The sequence below is a fragment of the Equus caballus genome, chromosome 6 (assembly GCF_041296265.1).
Source record: "Equus caballus isolate H_3958 breed thoroughbred chromosome 6, TB-T2T, whole genome shotgun sequence".
In the NCBI taxonomy this organism is placed as follows: Eukaryota; Metazoa; Chordata; class Mammalia; order Perissodactyla; family Equidae; genus Equus; species Equus caballus.
This window is the reverse complement of record NC_091689.1, coordinates 43,995,715-44,008,610: the sequence shown is the minus strand read 5'-3', so window position 1 is coordinate 44,008,610 and position 12,896 is coordinate 43,995,715. Positions and strand designations below refer to the sequence as shown.

Below are 12,896 nucleotides of genomic sequence, written 5' to 3'. Positions count from 1 at the left end.
CTCTATCAGTCCTCCAGCCTACCACATGGCTCTACCCCTCCAAGGAGCACATGGGCCTGGAAGAACCTCACGAATGCCAGGTTCTGCGCTGCATGACCTCGGCCCTTGGGTCTACAGCCCTTTCCAGCCATAATTACCCACATCCTTACTGAGACCTACGGCTCTGAGTGTTCACAGTATTTATTATGAACAATGATGTCGCACGACATTGGCACAGCACTCTCCACCTTTCCTAGGCTGTCACATTGTTAACTCCACTGCTCCTTATCCCTAGTCTGGATGGGAGGGAGGCCGGGGCGCCTATTGCCTCTGGACATGTGACGAAACTGAGCTATGAGAGATGGGGACTTTTCCAAGGACAACAAACTAATTCATATCTGAACCAGAACTAGAAATGAGAGCGTCTCATTTCTGTGAGAACTCCCGTATGAACTCCCTCTCTCTGCCCCGACTTGCTGGAACAGGGTCTTCTCCCACCTCTCCTCTCAGACTTGAGGCCAACCTGGCCCTAACCACCCAAACCAGAGTGAGCACCTTCTGCTCACTAAGGGGGAAGGCAGAGCCCTGCACGGAGAGAGGGGCAGCCCACGTGTTGAGGACCTTCACCCCTCTCCAATGCCCCAAGTCTAGAAGCTGGAATGGTCACTGAAGACTCCGAGCAGGTGAAAATGAAGCCAGTGTTCTCTTCTCGGACTCCACTCCACAGAGAGTCCCAGCCAGGCAGCCTGCTGCCAGGGTGTGTGGAAGGAAGGAGAAATGACAAGAAGAGAAGCGTACACACACGGCATGTTCCCCGCTCCATTTAATGCCACATGAGATCACCACCTTCTATTTCTCCACTACCTTCCTCCTGAGTCACATCCAAACCTGAGCTCATCCATCTGCATGCCAGCGCCAGCCAGGAGAGGAGGCGGCCGGACGACGCACCACGTCTTACTCACTCGCTCGCTCAACAAGCTCCTCACTGATGGAGACGCTCAGAGGGGGGCGGCGCAGAGTCACCCTGGCTTCCTGAGGGATAGGGCCTGGCCTGGGAAGAGGGTTGAGATTTGCCAAATCCTGCCCCCAGCCCCAGACCCCAATTCTTCACCAATCCCTATAGCCCTCTTGAGACATCCATCAGGAAAGAGATGGGACGCAGCACGTCATGAGTAAGTACTAATGATTCCCAGACAGAGACCCAGGGGAACGGGCAGGGCTGGGGAGAGAGACAGAGCCTTGGCACCTCTCCTCTGAGCCCTCGTGGACTCTCGTACCCTGTCCTGGATTCGTTACTTGTGTACACGCATTCTGTTCTGTGTGCTGGACATGGAGCAACTCTGGGGAGTGTCCATCCAGTGCAGCCCCTGGCACGTACATATTGGGAACACCTACATGCTGGCTCTTGGTTTTGAACTGAAGGAAAAAAGTAAGAGAGCCAGAGGGAAAATTTTACAAAGACCTTATCAACTGAATAGGTCTGAAGCATCTGGAAAGAGCTGGTGCAGCATAGAGGGATGAGATTTTTCTGATGATAAAGAAAAATGTGAACGGTTCTTTGCCAAAAATGGCTAATGCTAGCCCTGCCTTGCAGGGGGCTGAGCTAAAAGGCGTTGTGGAGGCTCCCCAGCTGGGGCTTCTACAGCGCTTTTTGGTGTGTTATATGCGACATGACAGCTGCCTCCTGCTGCCACTCTTCCCTGCACCCTGGGGTTCCCTAGGGCCATGGAGAGGAAATCACCCCAGGCCATGCCTTCATCCACAAAGGCCTGACTTCTCTCCCTCCAAGGGCATAAGCTCAGGACCTGACCCTGCAGTGTCAGGCCCAAAGCTCCCAAAGGAGCCCATGGGGGCAGTGAGTGCAGTCGAGCACACTGCCACAGACGACGACTCTGCGGGTCTAGTGTAAGGTTCCCCCCACCCCCAGCCATGTGATGCTGGCCAAGACCCCTGGAGGAAACTCACTCAGCCTTGGCCCCTGTATTCCAGGTCAGCAGCCACATCTGTCCCCAGGCAGCTCCCAGCCCCTGCCATCCTAAGCTTGCAGAGCAGACCAAGGGAGGCCATGCTCACAGCAGTTAGGAAGCAGCTGTCGAGACTTGGAGCCACATTTGAGGGACCTGTGCACACCCCAAATCCAGCCCATCATGGGCTCCATGCCCCCAAATCCACCCAGCCCACCTCCATCAACCCTCTCTAGCTGAACCTTGGGTCTATCTCACCACTCGTCTTCACTGAGCACCCACGTGCCAGCACTGTTACAACCACCAAAGGGGAAGGCAGGTGCAAAAGCACACCAGATATAACCCCAACCTCAAGGGGCTTCCAGCTCCTTCTACTCTAAGCTGACCGAAACTACACTGAAGTTATATGTTTACTTATCATCCCTGAAATACATGTTAGCCTCTCTGTGTCCTCATTGGCTGGCACAGAGTAACTTCCTTGATGGAAGAGCTAAAAATCCCAGACTGTGCTCAAAAATCTCATTTCTAGTGCTCAACTTTATTGGTCATCAGATAAAATCAAATTTGGCAAAATCAAAAAAAAGCCAACTGAGATACCGCTATACATCCACCAGAATGGCTAAGACAACAGAAAAAACAACAAAAAACACCAAGTGCTCAGATAAACACAGACATCCAGAACTCTCCGACACTGCTGTTGGGAGTACCAATTGGTACAACCGCTGTGGTAACGGAAGTGCAATGTACCCACATTCTCTGTCTCCGCAATTCCACTCTTTGCTATAAACCAACAGAAACGGGTTTTGATGAAAAAGGTATACCAGGATACTCATAGAAGTACTACTTAAAAACAACCAAAATCTGGAAACTACCAAAATGTCCATCAACAGAAAGGCTAAAGCAATTGTGGTACAGTCCCATGGTGGAACACTACGCAAAAATGGAAACTAATGAACTCGAGCTGCTTCCAGCAACAGAGATGAATCTCAGGGGGAAAAAAAAGTTGAAGAAAAGAAGCCAGACACAAAAGAGCATACACTATATGATTTCCTTGATGTGAAGTTCAAAACCGAATCTGCACTATTAGATGTCAGGATAGTGGGTACCCTTTACTGGGGGCAGCGGTTAGAAGGGGACATGAGTGCGACTTCTGGGGTGCTGGTAACGTTCAGTTTCTGAATCTGGGTACCAGTCCCATAGATGTGTTCACTTTATAAAAGTTCACTGAACACTGCGTTTGTTTGTTTGTATGTTACACTTCAATAAAAGGTTAGAAATATTTTCCCTTTCTGTCTATTTATTCACACCAGTAAGCCCTTTCATATTAAGGGACAAAGCAGTTCATGCAAAATAAATCACTGAGCATCTGTGAGTGTGTGTAATAAACTAGAGTTTTTTCATCTTCAAAATGAAGAATATGAGATAATCTCTAAGGAGCCTTCCAGCTCTAAATAGTATGATGCTTTGATCCTATTCTCAGTAAAACCTCATTAATCAGTAATAAGAAATCCTTCCCAAATTAGTGAAAAGCAAAAAACATGGCACATTTGTTTAAAGAAGGCAATGTGACTGCTTTCAGGAACTAAGCACGTTACAAATTAAAATATAAATGCCCACTAAATTGAAGTTAATGAAAAAAATCACAAAATACATTAGGCTTACGCTACTTAATACTACTTGGATGTTATTAAAATCCTGTGTCTTGTCCATGTTAGATTCTTATTTCAACCATTTTAATCAAGGAGCCATGAATGTCAAATGACTACATCTGCTGTATTACCAGTGACCAGATTAGGGCTTTGATGGGAACATGGACGCAGACATCTCTGACCCAAGGCGGTGCCGCTTCCCCTCCCAGCCCTGTTAGACTGAGCCTCCTACCACACCTGGGAGAAGCCGCGCCCCGCTGAGCCCCCGGCTGCTCCCACTCCGTGAGGACTGTCCTCTGCATGAGGCTGCCTTCGAACATGGCCGACACACAGATTACTTAGGAGACTTAAGACACCCCAGGGAGCTTGGCAGCACCAATGATGGCAGCAGATTCTAGCAGGCAGCAGGACGGGAATTCTAGGCGCCATCATAAATAAAACCTCTGCTCAGCGGCTAATCTCACGGGCGCCTCGCAAATACACACACAGATCGGCTAAGGCTCACTCGCAGCCTTGAGAGCTTACACGAGGCATCTCCCACCCGCCCGCAGCATCGCAGCCGGTCGGCACTCTCTCTGGGCTGCAGCACCTCCTCTGTACAATGGGGAGAAAGGCTCCATGACCCTCACCCCGCTTGGCAGTGGTGACAAGGGACCTGGTTCACTAACGCTTTGAATATTTCTGGACTCCCCCGCCAAACAAGAGAGCCTGGGGCGGCACTGGCTTAAAAGAAGCAATTTCCTGGAGGCCACGACACAAGTCTAAGAGAGCCGCATCTGCCCAAGGAATCGTCCGTCATCTCCTAAGAGTTACTGAAAAAGGAGTGAGCGAACCTGGATTCCCAGTAAACTCCCCACTGACAGTTCTCCTTTCCCCTACCAACAAAGGGGCTGAGCGACGGGATTAGTGGCCAAGTACTCGACTTGGGAGAGTTAACTCACAGGGTCCAGCCTCTTCGCTAAGATCTAAATGCTCTGGCCACTTGGGCCTGAAGACCTTCATTCTGTCAGAAAAAGGGGCAGCTGAGTTAGGCCTCCCTTCCCCCAGCCCTGGGGCTGTGAGTGCACTTCCCCTCCTCCAGGCTCCACCACCTGTCTCTGGACCAAATACGGATCACAGAGAGGCATTTCCTGAGCTCTGCAAGCTTGCTGACCCTGGAGGTTAATCCTACCCCTCCGTGGCCAGGCCGCATGACGATGAGGCTCTCTCCCTCCCAACAGAGGGAACCACAGAATCCTGGAATTTCAAGGCTATAGGGGCCTGAGAGACCACTAAGTTCAAGGCTCCAAAATGTCTAGGGATTATCCCAACATCACAGGGCAGAATGGAGAGGCCAGAGTTCCAAGTTAGGTGCTCTTTTTACTACACCAAAGATAAAGCCTCCTTGACATCCTAACGCCATCTTGGCGCTTTGGTGGTGATGACCTGGAGCGCTGTATCGGGAAGGACTGAGTCGGGGGCAGAGGAAAGAGTGCTGTGGTCAATTAGCAATATCTGCCTCAAGGGAAGGAGGAGGGTTTTGCAGTTACATATCTGCTGACGTGCCACTAAGCCACACGGACTCCCAGGACGAACACTCTGCATCTCCGTATCCAGAAAACTCTAGGTGTCACTCTCCAGGCTGGGACACGGGCAAGGGCCAGGGAGAGTGGCTATCCCTATGGGGAAGAGAAGAAACTGAGTCAAAGAGTGAAGGAGACCGGAATGAGTTCAGAGCAAAATCCAGAAAACTCTGCTCTCGTTTCAAATCAACTATTATTGATTGAGTGTCTGCTCTTCATTTACTGTACAACCACACATCAAATGCCCACTGTGTGCAAGGGGTGGTTGGCTTCCCGACCAATGCTGCCTCCCAGAGTGTGAGCCTCCCTCCAATGCCTGCTCCGGACTTCAGGAACAAGTCACCTTCCCTTCTGTTCTGCAGACACTGTGGCTGAAAAGAGAGGCAAAAACATCTCCCATGATTGTTGCAAGTCTCAAAGTGAAATCCATACAAAAGTGCATTTGGAAACAGAAAGCCCCACATAAGAACAGAGGCTCAGCATCAGTGCCTCCTTCCCTCATGAGGGACTGGGCACCCACCAAGCACCGGGGCCTCCAAGCCTCTGTGCCAGTCGGTCTTCCCCAAAGGCCCTCTGTGGCTAGGCATTCTAAGTGGCCCCCTCTCTCCCTGTGGCCTCTCGTCCCACTCAGCCCCACCTTCCAGTTCAGGACTGGGGGTGGAGCTGTAAAGAGGAGAGAACAGAGAAGAGCTGTCTAATCAGTAGGGGAGAAGTCCAGCCGCTACATTAACAATAGCAAGTGAGTCTATATCCAGAGGCAGCAACTCACACCAGAGATTTTCTGTGTCCTCCACGGCAGAGCAAGGGATTACCACTGATGTGTTATCTGCTCCAATTCTTCCTGCCAGGAGTCAAGTATAATACCTTAGTAATGTGGCCCCAGTGAGGTTCCTTACACAGAAATATGTAAATTATACACAATGGATGGAGAACACCGCACACTGACATCTGTCTCTCACAGATACTTCCTACTCCAGGATGTGAAACCCAGGAAAATCCTCTGGGCAGCATAAAGCTGTAGGCAGAATGCTAACCTGGGAGGCAGAGACCCAGCACCAATAATCTGTGACCTGGGCACTGTAATCAAGCAGACTTTGTTGAGTGACAAATGTCTGTAAAGCACCATGCTAGGTGTGGTGGAGTGGAAGGGAGGAGAAAACACAGTAACATACAAAACAAGGAAGCATGGTTCCTATCCCATGCCCTGTGTTTCAATTCCAGGGTTAAGACATATACACAAATATTTCACCAGAGGGCAGATGTGGAAAGTGGCAAAACAGAGGCAGAAACATAATGAAGAGAAGATTAAAAAGAGATCATTATATTCAGTTGGGAGTAGGAAGCAGTGGCAAGGCTTTACAGACAAGATATTTAAGCTGGAACCTGAACAGTTGACAGGCTTTTGAAGACAGCCAAAGAGCAATGGGGAATGAGGTGAAAGGAAGAGCTTGAGCTCAAGGTGGAAAAGCATTCATTCATTCATTCATTCATTCATTTCTCTAACAACTATTTATAGAGCCGAGCAGTTTCTACATGCTGGAGATGAAGAGGTGAACAGCACAAACAGGCATGGAAGTGGTCTGCGCTAACTGGAGCCAGGAACCATGGAAGTGGATGGGAATAAGCCTGGAGAAGAAAGTTGGGGCCCTACTGGAGAGATCTGTCAGTGGCTAGCAAGCCCTGCCCTTCACATACTGTCAACAGCAGGAAGAAGGAGGAAGCCTGGGCCCTCTGAGGTCCCCATTGCCCTCCCACTGGTACTCTACCCAGCAGGGTGCCCAGTGCCTCAATGTCTGCCTCAGCTCTCATGGTGGGGAAGATGGTCCTTTGAGCCTCGGGCCAGGAGGCCGGGGGAGAAAAGGGGTACGTGTAGCCTAGAGCCTGGTATAACCATAACTTGTCTCCCTAATGTCCCTTAAATCACTCAGGGGGCCTATCAGCTCTGCTGAGAAAGTGCTGAAGGGAAAGAAAACGGTCCTCCTCTGGCACGGAAGCAGGGTTGGACTGAAGGAGCCAAAAAGCTGAAAGTATCCTCTTTTCCTTTTTTCCCCAAACATCCATCGCCTCTGGTCTCAGCTGTCACTATCATCTCCTCCCCAACTCGATCAAGGGCCTGCAAGGGCCCCATCACCTGGACTTTGGAGCCCTCAAATACCTCTCCAGGTAGAGAGACAGTTGATAACTTCCCTGTTGTTGGTTCCAGCAGGTCTCAGGAGCCGGGGCAAGCCCTCCTACAATGGAAGCCCACATCCTCTTGTTCTGACCTTCACCGTGACCAGAATCAATTATTTAGCATCCAGCTGCACACAACACCTTTCTGGAAGTTGTGAAGAGCAAGTTAAACAAACACAGAATTATAAAATCTCAACACCAAATATTGTCACGCAGGGGCTGGGGCGGCATGTTGGTGCTACTGCAGGAGGAAAGGGCAAGGCAATCACCAACATATTCCCCGAGCCAGGCTCCACGCTGCTTGTTCTCCAGGCTTCCCCTCAGATGGTGGGCTGCTCCAAGTGACCTTACAATCCCATCCATTTCAACAAACAGTGCTGGATATCCACATATCTACACTCAAAAAGTGAAGCTGGACCCCTACCTCACACCACACACAAAAATTAACTCAAAATGGATCATGGACCTAAACGTAAGAGCTAAAATGACAAAACTCTTAGAAGAAAACAAAGGAGTAAATCTTTATGACCTTGAGTTAGGCAGTGGTTCCTTAGATACAAGACCAAAAGCATAAGTAATAAAATAAAAATGAGATAAATTGGACTTTATCAAAATTAAAAACTTTTATGCTACAAATGATACCACCAAGAAAATGAAAAAACAATCCATAGAATATGAGAAAATATTTGCAGATCATATATCTGATAAGGGGCTTATATCCAGAATATATAAAGAACTCTTATAACTCAATAATTAAAAGACAATAACATTTAAAAATAGGCAAAGTATATTTATAGATATTTCTCCAAAGAAGATACACAAATGGCAAATAAGTACATGAACAGATGCTCAAGATTATTCATCATCAGAGAAACGCAAATCAAAACCACAATGAGATACCATTTCACACCCACTAGGATGGCTACAAAAAGACAGACAATAAGAAGTGTCAGCAAGGGTGTGGAAAAATTGGAATCCTCTATATACTGCTGGTAGGAATGTAAAATGGTGCAGTCACTTTGGAAAACATTTTGGTGGTTCCCCAAAGAGTTAAAAATGAGTAATCATACGACCCAGCAATTCCTCTCTTAGGTATAGACCCAAGAGAAATGATAACGTGTCCACACAAAAACTGGTACATAATGTTAATTGCAGCATTATTCTTAAGAGCCAAAAAACTGAAACAACCCAAATGTCCATCAGGTGATGGTTACAGGTGGGGACATCTTGGGGACAAACCAGGCTGCCAGGGTCTGTCCAGCTCCAGAACAGAGTTGATAATTCCTCTGAAGGCAGATCTCGTGGGATCTCAAAAGCCATTCCAGGCCTGACCAGGGATACAGGGGATAAGAAACAAGTGGGCCTCACTGTCAGACAGACACCTGGTCCCAGAAGGAGAGAAGGACCATATGGTATCCAACAGTATCCGCCATTCAAACCTCCTCATCAGTGGCGCCTCGGGGAGAACTGCTGGCACCAGGAAGATGGCCTGATGGGTGAGGTCAGGCCCTATCCTACAAGCCAGATGGGTTGACGCCTGAGGGAAAGTGCACAGGAACAAATGGTACAGGTACAGCCTGCGAGACTCAAAATCCAGGCTCCCTGAGATGGGTCCCTGGGTCCTAACCATGTTGGAATAGACCAGGCCACAAGCAGTGATTTCCAGGGGACACACCTGAACTGCCAAGGACCAGTCCACCTAAAACCGCAATGCCTGTTCCCCTGAAGCCAGATCTTACAGGAGCTCCCCTGCCTTTTATCATCTTGGGTAGTGCTGGGGAGTTCGCTGATGAGAGTCACCTGGGAGACCTGAGTCCCCACAGGACTCTGTGTGTCATCCAGGCACAGGGCCATTAGGGGCATTGCCCATACAATGAAATATTATTCAGCAATAAAAAGGAATGAAGCACTGGTATATGCTACAACATGGATGAAATCTGAAAACACTATGCTAAGCAAAAGAAGCCAGACACATAAGACCCCACACTGTATGATTCCACTTATAAGAAACGTCCAGAACAGACAAGTCCACAGACACAGAACACAGGTTAGTAGTTGCCTGGGGCTGGAGGTGGCATGAGGGTTGGGGGAAATGAGCAGTGAGTAATGCTAACGGGTATGGGGTTTCTTTTAGGGGTGATAACATGTTCAAAAAATAGATGTGTTGATGGTTATGCAACCCTGTGGACATCCAACCCACTGAGCTGTACATGAAATGGGTGCAGCAGTTTGCTAGGGCGGCCACAACAAAGGACCACAGGCCAGGTGGCTTAAGCAACAGACGTTTACTGTCTCACGATTCTGGAGGTGGATGTCCAAGGTCAAGGTGTCGGTGGGATTAGTTTCATTCTGACGCCTCTCTCCTTGGCTTATGGTTGGCCGTGTTCTCCATATGTCTCCATGTGGTCCTTCCTCCCTGCGTGTCTACGTCCTCATCTCCTCCTCTTAAAGGACACCTGTCAGATTGGCTTAGGCCCCATCTCAAGGACCTCACTGAACCTTAATTACCTTTCTGAAGACTCTATTTCCAAATACAGTCACGTTTTGAAATACTTCAACATGAATTTGGAGCAGACACAACTCAGCCCCTAACAATTGGAGCATTTTATGGTATGTGAATTATATCTCAACACAACTGTTTTTAAAAATCCTATCCACAAATCCTAGAGATTAGATCATCCAACCCCCTGTTTTACAAATGGGAAACTGAGGCCCAGAGGAGGGGAGCTGCTTGCCCAAAGTCAGAGTTGGGCAGAGGCAGAGACGGGAGGAGAGCTCACGGCTCCGACTCCAAGTCTGGCTCTCTTTGTCCCACAGCCTCCTGCCACCACCGCCTCGAGGGCTCAGAAACTAGACAGCGATGGGAAAAGTAAGAGAACTTTAGACTTAAAAAGAAAATGCCTCAGAACTTAGATCATGTGCAATTAAGGAGTAACTACACTCCACAGCTTGTGGGAGAGGGGGGCAGCCAGCAAGCTCCGAGGAGGCCCTGGAAGAGCCCTGCTCGGTGACAAGCAGAGTCGGTGAGCGAGTGCTACATTAATTCCACATCTGCTGTGTGCCAGGCGAGAGAGGAGCATGTTCCTGAGCAAGACGGGTGGACAGAAGAGCTGGCCCTTCAGCTAATCCTTGAAGAATGGGCCTAATCCCACCAGGCTGAGGGCTTTCCAAGCAACAGGAACCACGTGACAAAGGCAAGTTGGCCAGTGCAGCAGAAGCATATGCTTTATACAAGGAGCCACGGGGACAACAAAGCAAAGGTAGGCCAAGGTCAGATTCCGGAGAGCCCTCTGCATGCTATCCTTAGAAGCATGGACTGGAGATAAGCAACAGGGAGCCACTGAAGTTTCTGGAGCAGGAGTGTGACATCACCTGAGAGTGCTGGGGAAAGGAGGCTCCACCCCCCAGCCAGCAGACAGGCTGGGCGGCACTGCAATAGCTGTTCCACAAGGCATTCAATGCACAGCCGAAGGCAGACAGGGAAGCGGGAAGCTCCCGGGCTTCGAGGGGCATGTAGATTTACCTTACTGAGACAGAAGAAAGCAAGAAGTTGAGGAAAGCAAGAAGAGGAGGGAACTTTCCGCAGGCACTGAAAAGCCGCCAACTCCTTGAGCCGATGTTGTGATCTGGTGCTGACAGCCCTTCATCTTTTCCATTTCTTCCCTTTTCTATTCTTTTAGGAGATAAAAGGAGGGGTGGGGAAGGAGACAGACACAATGGAGTTGCTTGGGGAACAAAAGCCCTGGTACGTTTTTGCTCCTGCTTTCAGCAGGCTGTGCCCTATAATCACATCCGATGCAGGGCCCCAGCCCGTGTTCCCCACTCAGGAGGCAGAAGTGCGCCCTGGGCGGCAGTGGCGCCTGCCCGCCGCCATCTGCCGAGTCCACCTCAGCGGGGGGAGGCACACAGAGGATGGAGCACACAGCCTAAGACGTCCGAGACTTTGGTTCCAGTCCCTGCCGCGTCCCCGAAGAGCTCTGTGACCGTGAGCAAGACACTCACCCTCTCTAGGGCCGCGTCTTAGTCTGCACTGACAAGAGCAGCTACTATTAATTATTGAGTGTCCACAACGCGCCATGGACCACTTTAGGTTTTTATCCCTTACAAAACACGCTGTGAGGGAAGTCTCAGTCTTCCCATTTTACAGATGGAGAAACCGGGGTCCAGAGGTTAACAGGTTAGTCAAGTCAGAAGGCTATGCTTAGGCCCAGATTTGTCTAGCTTCAAAACCCACGTTCTTAAGCTATACCACATTGAAGTGAATTAAGTGGAATAATAAACCCGCTCGCCCCTCCCTCACCTGCTTGCCATGTGGCTCAGTGGGGAGAACTCACACTCAAGACCTGCAAGGGTACCATTCACAATACTGCAGTCACTCAAGGTCAAAATGTGGTGGCCCTCAAGTCAGCTGGACCTTGCCCCAACTGGGGCCCTCACCCCAGGCCCTGCTCCTCCACAAGGCCCTGCCGCTAGCCCAGCCTATCCGCCCTTCCCTTCCAGCCCTGCTGGCCCACTCTCACTTCCTCCACCATGCTCTCGGCCCCTGGATTCCATTCGACTCTTAGAAGCAAAGCCCAAGTCTCACCTTGATTCCAAACTCCGAGAGGCCATCCAATCAAGAGGTGGCGGATACATCCACCAGCACCTTCACTCCTGACCCCTGGGGCTCCCCACCTGCTGCCCCTCAGTGCCCCCAATCCTGGAGGGGATGACACGGGAGACGCGGATCACATCTCTAGGACAGGACCCAGCACCCAGAAGGCAGCTCTTGGCTACTGTTGTTCAGAACAAGACCTGGGCCCGGGCAGCACACCACCGTCCCCTTCGTCAACACCACACTCCCTTCCTCTCGGGCAGGCACCACATGCCAAAGGTGCCCGCAGAGAAACATGGAGATGCTCCTGACGTGAGCCAGGAAGGGTCCCACCTGTTATTAACAGAGGACAATTGGACCTGACATTGTCGGGGATCTGAAACCTCCCAGCTAAGGAAAGCTTTGTTTTTTTAATAAAGAATAAATAACACAGGGTGTTTATTTCCCTCCCAAGTTGTATTTCTTAAGCAGCACTCAGCTCGTACGTCACGGCTGTCATCTGGGGAAACCATGGAGCGGTACGGGCATCTTCAAATCCCTTCTCCTTCCTGAGGAGTTCAAAGCACCTCAGACAGACGCCGCTGTATCTTCTCTACAGCTCTCAGAGGAGAGTGGAGAGGGTCCCCAGCAGCTCTGCCTCCAGCGTGCGTCCAATAAATACTTGCTAACTGCCGAGAGGACGACTTTGCTCACAGCACAGATGGGAAAATGGAGGAAGGCGACGCACTCAGCACCACCAGTCCAGTGCTCCCAGGGCCAACTCGGCTCTAAGCCCTCTCCCATTCGAGGCCAAGCTCTCCCAGAGGCTTTGCCAGAGGGACTAGAAAACGGAGACGTGGTCTCCTGCTGGAGACAGACGGACAGACAGACAGATGGCCACAGACCCTGCTGTCTTGTCGCTGACCTAAATGGCGTCCAGACAACAAGTACTTCACAACGTCTCAGTGAGCGCCACCTACAGGAGCAGCTCCTCTGA

At 50.1% G+C, this 12,896-nt stretch overlaps 1 protein-coding gene across 10 annotated transcripts in view; it reads right to left on the bottom strand.

Moving 5' to 3' along the window:
* TSPAN9 (tetraspanin 9) overlaps positions 1-12,896 on the bottom strand; it is a 193,510-nt gene that overhangs the window by 114,194 nt on the left and 66,420 nt on the right. For 2 of the 10 annotated variants that reach the window (XM_070270875.1, XM_070270878.1), the window contains one exon: positions 10,850-10,999. The exons of the other annotated variants lie outside the window; for them this stretch is intronic. The gene's annotated coding sequence lies outside the window, so the exon portion shown is untranslated. The remainder of the gene's footprint in view (positions 1-10,849; positions 11,000-12,896) is intronic. 10 annotated transcript variants of the gene reach the window in all.